The sequence below is a fragment of the Erithacus rubecula genome, assembly GCF_903797595.1.
Source record: "Erithacus rubecula genome assembly, contig: SUPER_W_unloc_6, whole genome shotgun sequence".
Taxonomy (NCBI): Eukaryota; Metazoa; Chordata; class Aves; order Passeriformes; family Muscicapidae; genus Erithacus; species Erithacus rubecula.
Window position 1 is genome coordinate 366,301 of NW_027636224.1, and position 11,296 is coordinate 377,596.

Genomic DNA, 11,296 nt, shown 5'->3' on the forward strand with positions numbered 1-11,296 from the left:
TACAATGTGTACAGGCCCCTTCTGGATCTGACAGAGGCACAGCCTGCTGACGTGGTGTCACGATCCACCCAACCCGAGCGGGAGTCATGACTGGTTCTTTTATGGATCTCAGAGCGCAAAAGACACAGCAGGGGACAAAACTAGTTTACTTCTACAGAAATGCACTTTATTTAGTGCCAACCAAAATGCGATAGTGGGACAGAGAGAGAGAGAGAAAAGGGGGTTGGGATTATAGCTGCCAAGATGGGCAGACGAATCCTCGTGGAGTCAGCCAATAGATGTCTGTTGCCGTCTGGGGAGATCTCAGGGGTCTTCTCTGAGAAAGTCACTTTTATAGTCCTTTCCCAAAGCGAGTGGCTTCTGGCCAAAGGGTGGGAAGATTTATGGACTATTGTATGTGGAGATAGTTACCCTGAGGAACAGGTGGAAACAGGACGCTTCAAGGAACAACAGCCATCTTTGTTGTTATGAACACACTCAGGGTAGCCCATACTGGACCAGTCCATTGTTCTTCCATCTGTGGGAGCTTTGTTGAGTAAACGCCCCGTGACTAGCTGCCATGAGAAACCAGTCCTGGTACGCATCACCTGCGGAACAGTTACTTGACATTCCTTCCCATCCCTGGCCAGTGTAGGCCTCAGGCGAGGGTCGTTGGGCAGAAACAGACGAGAGGCTCAGACGGACTCTCACACGTGGTAAGGGCTCTCCTGCGTGTGGCCCCATCATGTGACTGGTATGGGGCCCACGTGCCCCCAAGGCTCAGGGCTCACCAGCCCATCAACCATTTACAGCCTGTCCCAGGCATATGACAGAGAATTCCAGGGCCTTCTGGCTCCCCCCTTTGCCAGCCCTGGCATGTCAACCCCCAGCATGCTGCCCTGCTCCCTCCCTGCCCCTCAGGGGCCAGTGCCAACAGGACTGGGCTGCCTGGCTTCTGCCAGTGAGGGGCAGTGGGCAGAGGCAGGGCTGGCAGCCAGCTCAGCTCCCCGCTGCTACCCAGGCTATGGTGCTTTTTCCCAGACCTTCCTGAGACACAGATCTGACCCCACAGAGCTGCTATGGCCATGTGGAAGAGCATCATGTGCTTGTGCAGGACTGCAGAGCCAGCCATGCTGACACTCCTTGATGTGCTGGGTAACTGGCCAGAGCACAGCACATGCACCTCCGATGGGGACTACAAGGCTGTCCTTGACCTGGCTGTGAGTTTCTGCAACTGGCCTTTGCTCACCCCAAGGTCACCTCTCCGTCAGCTCTCCATCCTCCCTCCCCCAGGGCATCTCCCTGCCTCAGGTGCTGGGCTGCATCCTGGCCTGGGGGCAGCTTCAGGGCCACCATGCCCGGAGCTACTCCTGCTTCTCCGCTGGCCTCTGTCTCCCACACTCGGGCCCTGCCACATGGACACCTGGGCACTGAACGCTGTCCCGGGCTGCTCTGTCCTTTGCAGGAAACTGTGGTGATGTGGAAGATCCTCCAGGTGCCCTGCATCCCACACGTCATGACCGTGTATTTCCCCTGCCTCTTTGCGCATCTGCTCTTCCAAGTGCTCTCCAGCACACTGGATATGCCAGAGGCGGTCGATACCTTCTGGAAGGGGTGCCATCAGCAACACGGCCTTGCCACCAATGCCAACAGTCACTCCATACCATTGTTCCTGTCCCTGCCATGTCCCCAGGGCAGGAGCCAGTGCTCCCAGCATGACCTGGCCCTTGTTCTGCACACAGCTTTGCAGAGGAGACACTGAAGGCCCTGCTCTGCTGACTGCACTATAGGGATGTGGTGGTGGCACTGGAAGACAAGCGTGCCTGGGACACACTCCTCTGTGCTGACACCCAGCACGGTGCTGTAGGTGTGCTGGCCAGGTAAGAACCCCTTCTCCCCAACTGCCCCTGGCATTTGTGCCCTCTGCCCGGGGTGCCCCACACAGTCCCTGTGGTTGTGGGCCAGAGGGCTTTGCCACCAAGAGATGGCCAAGGAGGCTGCAAAAGGCTGTGAGAGGAGGGTGCCCAAGAGCAGCTGCTTCCCAAAGGGCCTGGGTCCCCTTGCAGGGTGGCTGGAGAACGAACAGACCTCTGTGAATCGGTCCGAGGAGAGGTTTGCCCTCACTGGCTCAGCGTTTTGGTTCCTGTTTCCTCCTGATAGAGAAATGAGCCATGCATCTGTAGCCTTGTCTTCTGAGATTGCCTTCTACCTGCTCGGGCTGCTCGGCAAAGACATGCCATTCTGGGATTTGGCCATCACAGCATTCCTTGTGGAGGTGAGTCTAAGGCCAGCGCTACCTGGCCGAGCTGCCTCCCAGCTCTCTGCACTCTTGTGGCTGCAGCTGCCTGGAATGGTGCCTGCTATAAATTGTAGCTCCTTCCTATCTATCTGTAAGAAGGAGCTAGGCATTGCATGAGATAAACAAAAGTTCAAAAGAGGCTCCTTGCCTTTCTCAAATTTGTCGTTTTTTCATGGTGGTCCCAGGGCAAAAGTGGAAGAGGATCTCAGATAAGGGTCTTTTCAAGGAAAAGGTCAGGGAGGGGAATTTGGCTCTCTGCCAATAGGATAGGGACAGGAAGGAAGGGTTAAGACCTTCCTTATACCTCTGGTATCGGATTACAACATCTCCCCATTTTCTGTTTATTAAGTGAGGGAAAGATATTAAATTTATTTTGATTGGGATTATGATTTTGCCCACCATTTGTAATTGGTGGGTGAATTAGATTGTTCTATGTTTTTCATTTCTGTGTGATTGACTACAGAGGTAGAAGGAATGATACTATTAATAGCTTTAAAAACTAAGTGGCGTAGGAATCCGAACGCCATTATTACAAGGAAAAGAATAATAAAAAATAACAAAATTGTTTTAACTATAGAGGTCCACCACCCCGAGAACCCCCAGCCTTTGAACAGTTCATTGAACCAATCTTCTGGTTCTTGCTTCACTTGTCCAATCAAGCTGTTCATGTTTCAGAGGGCAGAGTGAACGTTAGGAGCTTTAGAGGTCAGATTCATGCAGCAAAGTCCTTCAAATTCCTGGCATTCATGTCCATGCAGTAGCAGAAGAAAATCTGTAGCAGCACGATTTTCGAGTGTGGCCTGCCTGGTAATTTCCTCATCTTCTAGGAGAGAACTGATGGGAGTTGATGTTAAGTTTGCCTGTTTAACAACCCAACACTCTAGGTGGCCTAATTCACCTAGAGCTTTGGCTGCTGCGACCCACAGAAGAAACACAGACACAGCAATTATCTTTTATTTGGCCCAATGGAAAATATCAGCATTACAGTTTGGATCCAAATTGTCAGCACTTCTCTTTTGTATTTTGTGAGCCAATTTGTTTTTGTGAGTCCAATCACTAAGTAAGGTTTCGTTGGGTGCTAACAGGGACAACCGCCTGGGGGTACATGGCCATCCTAGAAGCCGAGAAGGAATCCCTGCCCATGCCCGGTCTCCACAAATCAAAAACAATCCCTTTGGGAAAATTTTTGAACTTGAATACGTTGGAGTGCCCATTGCAATATGGTTTAAAATATTACACCAATGTTTGGCCATGAATTCTCTAAGAAATTGTCGTATGAGATGGAACTTGTCGGTGTTAGTTGGTTTCGGGACGATATTAAAATGAATGCAGTATTATGCTGGGTAGGAACCCAATAGCTCTAATTCTCGGGGTTCCTGAGCTGCTTTGGGCAACTTTGACAGCAACTCCTCTATGGGGTTTTTACTCATTAAATTTTGCTGCCTAGGACTTTTATAAAATGGAATGGTGTGTGACTCGAGAAGTTAGTTGGGTTTCTGTATTTCAAAGCTGGCTGAATATTCTCCAGCCTTCAATGGGACCCCTACCAGGCAGGTGGACATAGGATCTTTTGCTGCTGCAGTGGACAGACGTGTTTTCCTGTTGGAGCGTCTGTGCCAGGGTCACCCAAACATTTTGACGTGGTTGAGGGACGATCCATGCCGCTGCCAAACTGTTCAGTGTTAACAAGAAGACAACGTGGAAGGGGTTCTTCACGGGGTTGAGTGGAGGGTAGGTTTTCTCTAAAAGGAAAAGCAAGCATTTTAAAACACATTAAAAGTCTGTCTGCCAGAATGCAATTCTTTATGAAGACTTTTTCTCTTCTTTCTGGCAGCGTCTTCTTTTCAGAGCAATGGCTACTTGCTTCTCATCTCCTTCTGCTGGAGCTGGATTTTTTGGAACAAAAGGTTTCACCCACTTTTGGGGAATCCACCGAGGGCCCGAGGGAGTGGATATGCACGCATAACCACATCCCCGGGTAACAAGCTCATAGGGACCTTTGGTTTCCCAGGTTTCTGGGTCCCTAATGCAAACTGGTGGATGCTGAGACAACTTGAACTGTTTACTGCTGTTAAAGTGACGTACCACAGGAGGACTCATGTTTTCAAATGAACAATTCAAGAAATTGACAGTGAACAGGGCTTTACAGAGTTTTGCTGTGGAGACATCCACACAGTGGAACTGTTCTGTCTAGCCAGGACCTGTTTGAGCATCTGGTGGGCACGCTCGATCACAGCTTGGCCTGTGGGGGAGTGGGGGATGCCAGTTTTATGTTCCACTCCCCACTGCTGGACAAATTCCAAGAACTCCTTGGATATGTATGCTGGGCCATTATCTGTTTTGATTTCCCTAGGGATCCCCAACACTGAAAAGGCTTGCACTAGGTGTTGTTTGGCATGCACAGCCCTTTCTCCTGCATGGGCAGAGGTATAAACTGCACCTGAATATGTGTCAATACATACATGGACATGTTTGAGGCGACCAAAACTGGGGATGTGTGTGATGTCTGTCTGCCACACTTTACAGCTGCCAAGGCATCGGGGATTAACCCCCATACCCAGTGATGGCATGGCCTGGTGCTGACAGCTGGGACAAGTGGCCACAATGGCTCGATCCTGACTCTGTGTTAGCTCGAACTGATGGACCAGACCTGGAGCATTCTGGTGGTATTGCTGGTGGCTGAGCTTTGCCTGTTGGAAGATGTCAGGGAGGCGTGCTTTCTCAGCTGGGGCTGCAAGGGAGTCTGCCACTCGATTCCCTTCTGCGATTTCTCCTGGCAACTCGGTATGTGACCTTACATGCATTACATAGAAGGGATGTTCTCTATGTGAAACTAGATAGATTAGTTTTGAGAGCAGCCTGAAGAGATGCTCGTTATCAATATCTTTGAGAACTGCCTGCTCTGCTCTAGACACTACTCCAGCAACATAAGCTGAGTCAGTTACCAAGTTAAATGCCTCTGAAAACTTCTCAAAGGCTCTCACAACTGCAGCCAGCTCGGCTATTTGGGGCGAACCCACCACAAACTCAACATCAGCTTCCCAATGCTGAGTCTGTGGGTTTATCCAAGTCATCACCAACTTGTGATGCATCTGTGAACACTGTGAGAGCTTCGAGTGGGCTCCGACTCCTCTTTTCACGAGGAATGAGGTGGAATTCCTCATTGAACAACTTATGAGCTGGGCCATGGACTGATATTTTTCCACCATAGCTGTCTAGAGATATCTGGAGGCTGGCATTGCTCTGGAGCAAGTGCTCAAACATCTCTTTGGTCAACCTTTCAGGAGAGTTCCTTCCCTCCTCAGAAAGTTTTACTGGGAGATGAATGCATTCAAAGTCACAACCAGCCAGCTCATACAGTCTTATCCTTGCCTTTTAAATCAGCTGAGCCATCAGCTCTTGTGGCTGAGTGATGGTTTTGGATCTTCGATGGGAAAGGAAGACCCATTCTATGATTAAAAGTGAGTATTTCTGCCCCTCGATCCACTGGAATATTAGACCATGCAGGTGTGGAAGTTTCCCCAAAACAATGAATTTGAAAGGCAGCTCGGGCTGATAACGGTGAGCCTGCCTCTCTGCCAATGCTTTCTGTACCTTTAGAATGGCAGTTTTTGCCTCTGGGGTCAGTTCCCTGGGAGAAACCAATTCTTCCTACCCTTTAATAAATTAAAAAGGGGTTTAGGTCCTCATTTGTGAGTCCTAGCCAGGGCCTTACCCAATTTAAAGACCCACACAGGGAGTGGACATCTGCTAGGGTTTTGGGATTACAAATGATTTCCAATTTCTGTGGGACAATGATCCGTGAAGTAATCTCTAAGCCGAGATACTTCCAAGGTGGCATCCTCTGAACTTTGTCTTCCTGCAATTGAAATCCAGCAGAGGTTAAAACTTTAACCACAATGTCAAGTGTGTGTTGGAGTATTAGGTTATTGGGAGCGCACACTAGGACATCGTCAAAGTAATGTAATATTATGGCTTCCCTCCTCTGCGCACGCACAGGGGGCAGGAATGAGGCTACATACCACTGGCAGATGGAAGGACTGCACTTCATACCTTGTGGAAGCACTTTCCAGTGGTACTGCTTCATTGGGGCTTCTCAATTTATCAAGGGAACTGAGAATGCAAACCTTGGGGCATCTTCAGGGTCTAGGGGGATTTGGAAAAAACAAAGTTTGATGTCTATTACAGCTAATTGCCAATCTCGGGGAAGCATCGTTGGAGATGGCATCTTAGGTTGAGGAGACCCCATGTCCTGAATCACCTTTTTTATTTCTCTGAGGTCATGTAACAATCTCCATTTTTCCTTCCCTGGTTTTTTATTACAAAGACAGGGGAATTCCAAGGGCTTGTTGTCTCTTCAATGTGTTTTTTTGCCAATTGCTCCTCTACAAGCGCCTTAAGCTTTTCTTTTTTCATTGACCACTGTGCTACCCAGATTGGGGTGTCACTTAGCCATGTTAACTTCTGGGCAGGGAGCTCCACAGTGGCCAGTTCTAAAAATCCTGAGGAGTTTTAGGGATAATCATTCTAATTCCCCACTGGGACATGGTGTCTCTCCCCCATAAGGGACACTTGTAATCTATAACAAACAGACGGACACCTACTAGTTTTCCATCCAGCCCCTCAATTTGCACAATGCTTTTTGATATTTTTGTCAATTTAATTCCTCCTATACTTTGAATTTTTCCAGCCACGGGTTGCAGTTCCCAGTGTGAAAGCCATATCCTTTCCAGAATGATCGTCACATCTGCACCTGTGTCAAGCACTCCTTCCACATGGAGATGATCGGATTTATGTGTAAGGTTGCATTCCAAATAAGGTTTTTCCTCACCCACCGTTTCTACCCAGTAGGCTTCAGGTGATTTTCCATCTGCTGTCACCTCTGCTGGAATAGGAATGGCCTGGGCTAAAATTTGCCCCTCACCCAGGTAGAATGGTGGCTGAGAACAGCGTGCTAATATTATGAGGCAGGATATTTTTCCTTTCATAATCATAGGAACTACTTCAATTTCTAAGGGTGTGTGTGCTGTGTCTCCAACAACAAAATACTCACTCTCCATTTCCATGTGAAATATGGTCACGTCTATTGACAAGTCCACTGTTACAATTGTCCAGTCAGTAGACCTGAAATGAAAACCTTTGGTAGTCTCCAGCCTGAAATGACTGCAACGCTCATGGACCTGGTTAATAGAACATTTGACATTTAATTTGTTTTGTATACCCACACTTTTTATCCCATCCTCCCCCTTTGTCTTGAAGAGAGAGGCTTTTGCCAAAGTAGTGCCCACAGTATTTATATCTTTGTGCATTATTATGTTAATAGCGGGGTCGCACTGCACACTCAGTTTTTTTGTTTGTTGGAACTTTTTTGTTTCTGGTTAAGAGGGCATTGCCTAGCAAATCGTCCTTGCTTTTTACACTGGAAGCAGGTGATATGCTGCAGCTGTTCAGGTGGCACTGGTTGCTTTTTTGCTTGTGGTGTTTCAGCTGCTGAAGACTTGGATGTTGCTGGCCTTGGATTTCTTTCTGGTGCACTGAACAGTTCTGCTTTACTGGTGCAGGCTTCTATCATTTGTGCTAAAGTTGGTTCTGGATACATAGGAAGACTTAGAATAACTCTGAGACACGCTTCATTGGCATTTATCTGTGCCATTTCTTTTATCAATTCTGCCTGGGTTGCTGGATCGTGTACTTGTCTTTCCACCTGTGTGCACAGATGATCTACAAATCTTAAAAAATTCTCAGAATCATATTGTTTAACATTAATATAACTACCAGTTACTTCAACTGTTGGTAATTGATTAAAAGCTTTCTCGGTATATTGCAAATTTTATCTAAAACAAATTTAGATAACACTCGTTTGTTTTTCAGGGCAATGGAAACTCCCTTCACCACATAATTGATCAAGTGCAATATCATCATCTTCAGAATCTTTGGAATTGTCAGGGCTTTGGTGAAGCTCTGTTAAAAGAACCATTAAAGAACGCTTCCAAATATTAAACCATAAATCATATTCTGAGGGAGTTAGCAGACACCTGAAAAGATCCTTCAAATCACGGGGAACTAATTCATTTGAAGTAAAAGTTGCTTTCATCATGCCTTTAAAAATTTCACTGGTTCTACCAAATTATTTTTGTATTTTACAAATTTCTTTTTTATCTTGTTATGTTAAAGATTGATAATCTCTCTTGCCATTTCTCCTACCAATATAGACTACAGGAGTTGCTGATGGTATATAGTCTTCTAAGTTTTGAGCTTTAGGGCTAGGTGTCTCTTTATATATTAGCCTAGGAGATAGTGCAGTCTCCCCCACTGCAGGGACAGCGTCACTGCTGTTAACTGAACCTTTTCCTCCCCCATTGCCTGCGGTCTCTGGTTTATCACTGTCTTTCTGGCATTTGCTTTAATGAGGAGGATTGGAATCTGTAACCTGAGCCAAGAAGAGGTGACTAGGGGAGCCTGTGTGTGTAGGGTTACACGGGAGCAGAAATGGGTTATGAGAGGGGAAAGGGAAGGGAGCAGGGAAGGGGATTGAAGAGAATAAAGGGTTAAGAGATGAAGAAGCTAAAGCATGGCTGCTGCTATAGGCCACGTGGTCCCCCTTGTGAGACAAAGAAAAGTTTCCTGTCAAACTATTATTACAGTGTTCCTGAAGTAAACTGGGTGAAAGAGACGGGTATATAGAGAATTCTGTAGCAGACTGTTCAAAATTTTCAGAACTTGGGTATATGGGGGGTGGGAAGCTTAGTAGCTTCCTGAGGTATTACTCGTTTTTCATAATTTTCAGGGACAGGGGAGTTTGGAGGAGATGGGGGGGGTTAAAGTATTTGTCTGTGGCTGTCTTTTGTTTTTTATTTCTAATAAGCATTTGAATACTTTTAAAAATATTGGAAGGAACAGAGCAGCAATAGAGTCAAATTTTTCTACTTTAGATGTTATTATCCCAAAATAAAACTGAATTTATATTTTGCAATTCGCAGTCTGGAATTTCAAAAAACAGCCAAGAGACAAAATGCTTTAACCATTTTTTAGAAACTGTAATTTTCTCAGCATGTAAAATTTCTTGAATTTGAGAAAACACACTCTTTTGATGTGCAGATAACTCTTCGCCCATTGTGGTTTAAAAGCGATCTGAACGATACCTTGTACTTCCACGCAACACCCACACAAACAAAAACGACTTTTTTCTGACCCGAAATTAAAAAACTTCGGGAGAAAAGGGAATGCGGGGGTTTTTGTGTTCGGGAGGATCCAACACGAACACGTGTCCCAAGTCCCGCCGGCCGTTCCAACCCTGGGGGAGCCCTGCAGCTTTGCACTTCTTTTGGGGGGCTTCCCAAGTGCTGCACAATGCCAGAGCCACGAGCTGCGCCGCTCCGAGCGGGTTTAGTTTTGCGGTTCCCGAGCAAACCGAGGAGGAGCCGCTCTGCTCAAATAGCGGCTGCTGCTGAGGAGCCGCAGGGTCCTAAAGCCTGCCCTGCTGCTGCGCCACTGCCGGCCCACCTGGGGAACCCCCTCCCCGCTGCTAGGGGCAAATTTTGGGTTCCCACCTCCCATGAGTGACTTTTTACCTGTCCTGCAGACCTGGGTTGTCGTGTGGTTCGTGGAAGCTGTTTATCTTCAAGCTGACTCACTCTGGCGCTAGAGTAAAGCTACCGGCTCAATCCTGCCCGCCTGCGGCTGTATAAACACAGCTACCAAGCATGGAGGTTGTTGATCAAATGAACGAGCGTAAAAATCCTCTAAATGAGATTTTAGCTACCTGTGGGCTCTTAATTTCAAGCCTAACACGTTGTTCGCTAACTGCTATATACCGTAGCTCCTTCCTATCTATCTATAAGAAGGAGCTAGGCATAGCATGAGATAAACGAAAGTTCAAAGGAGGCTCCTTGCCTTTCTCAAAGACTGTAGTTTATTTCATGGTGGTCCCAGGGCAAAAGAGGAAGAAGATCTCAGATCTTGGCCTTTTCTAGGAAAGGGTCAGGGAGGGGATATTTGGCTCTCTGCCAATAGGATAGGGACAGGAGGGAAGGGTCAAGACCTTCCTTATACCTCTGGTATTGGATTACAACAGGTGCCCGTGCCCTGTGCTGCTGCCTGGGCCCAGCCCTGTGCGGTTTTTGGGCTCCTGCCTGGGCTCCCCTTTCAGCGCCCTGTGCCTTTCAGATCCTCCAGGGCCTGGACTGGAGTGAATGGCACTAGCGTGTCCTGGACATCACGTCAAGGAACCTTCAGAGTTAGTGCAGGGAGAGGCAGCGCTTGGCACTCAGAGGCCTCATGGTGCTCAGCAAGAACATCTCCATGGTGAGAAGGGGCAGCGGCTGAAGCTGTGCTGCCGGCGTGGGCTGAGGTACACAGTCGCTTGGGCTTGGCTGGGCTTCGGGAGCTGAGGCAGCTGCTCCCAGCTCTCCTGCCTCCCCCTTCAGCTGCCCAAGTGCTTTGGCACAGGCCTTTGGCCTCTGGGCCCTGCGGCACCAGGGTGCCATTTCACACGCTTGTGTTCCACACAGGCCATACGAATGTGGAGCCTGCACACAAGATTCGTGGAATTGCTGCAGGAAAATTATAGCGACGTGGTTAGGAGGAGCATCATTCTCCTCAGCTGTCTGTTCCTGTACAATGGTACCATGATATCAACACCTCTTGCCCTGCAGCTGGCTGAGGCGCTCCTGCCACTCTTTGACAATGTAAGGCTCCCTGCCTCTAGCCACGGCCACTGGGTGCTTCCTGCCCACTTTGTGCCCTGTGCATTTTCAGGCCTGTGCCCAGGTGGGTGTGAAGCAGCCCATGCTGTTCATCTTCAGGGAGATGATGGACTTTTCATCAGGAAGGATAAAAATGGCCCTGAAGTCACATGTACGGCAGAGCCTGCTCCCACTCTCCTTCCACTGCCATGACAAGAAACAGCGTGTGGCTGAGGTGAGGACTCAGCGGCTGCTGGCAGCCCCTGGCAGGGGCTCGGCTGCCTCCTGCTCTGGCCCTTGCAGGTTGCAGCCTCTTCCTGGCTGTGCTACAGGG

General features: G+C 48.2%; 1 long non-coding RNA gene across 2 annotated transcripts; it reads left to right on the forward strand.

The window, feature by feature from the left end:
- Nucleotides 1-704: 704 nt before the first annotated feature.
- Nucleotides 705-11,065, forward strand: LOC306814106. 2 transcript variants are annotated; one of them, XR_013777094.1, is made up of 6 exons: nt 705-733; nt 1,052-1,199; nt 1,445-1,859; nt 2,140-2,254; nt 10,445-10,582; nt 10,789-11,065. It is a non-coding gene; the product is annotated as an uncharacterized lncRNA (long non-coding RNA). The 2 variants fall into 2 exon arrangements; XR_013777093.1 differs by having other exon boundaries at nt 1,052-1,859.
- The last annotated feature ends 231 nt before the right edge of the window (nt 11,066-11,296 follow it).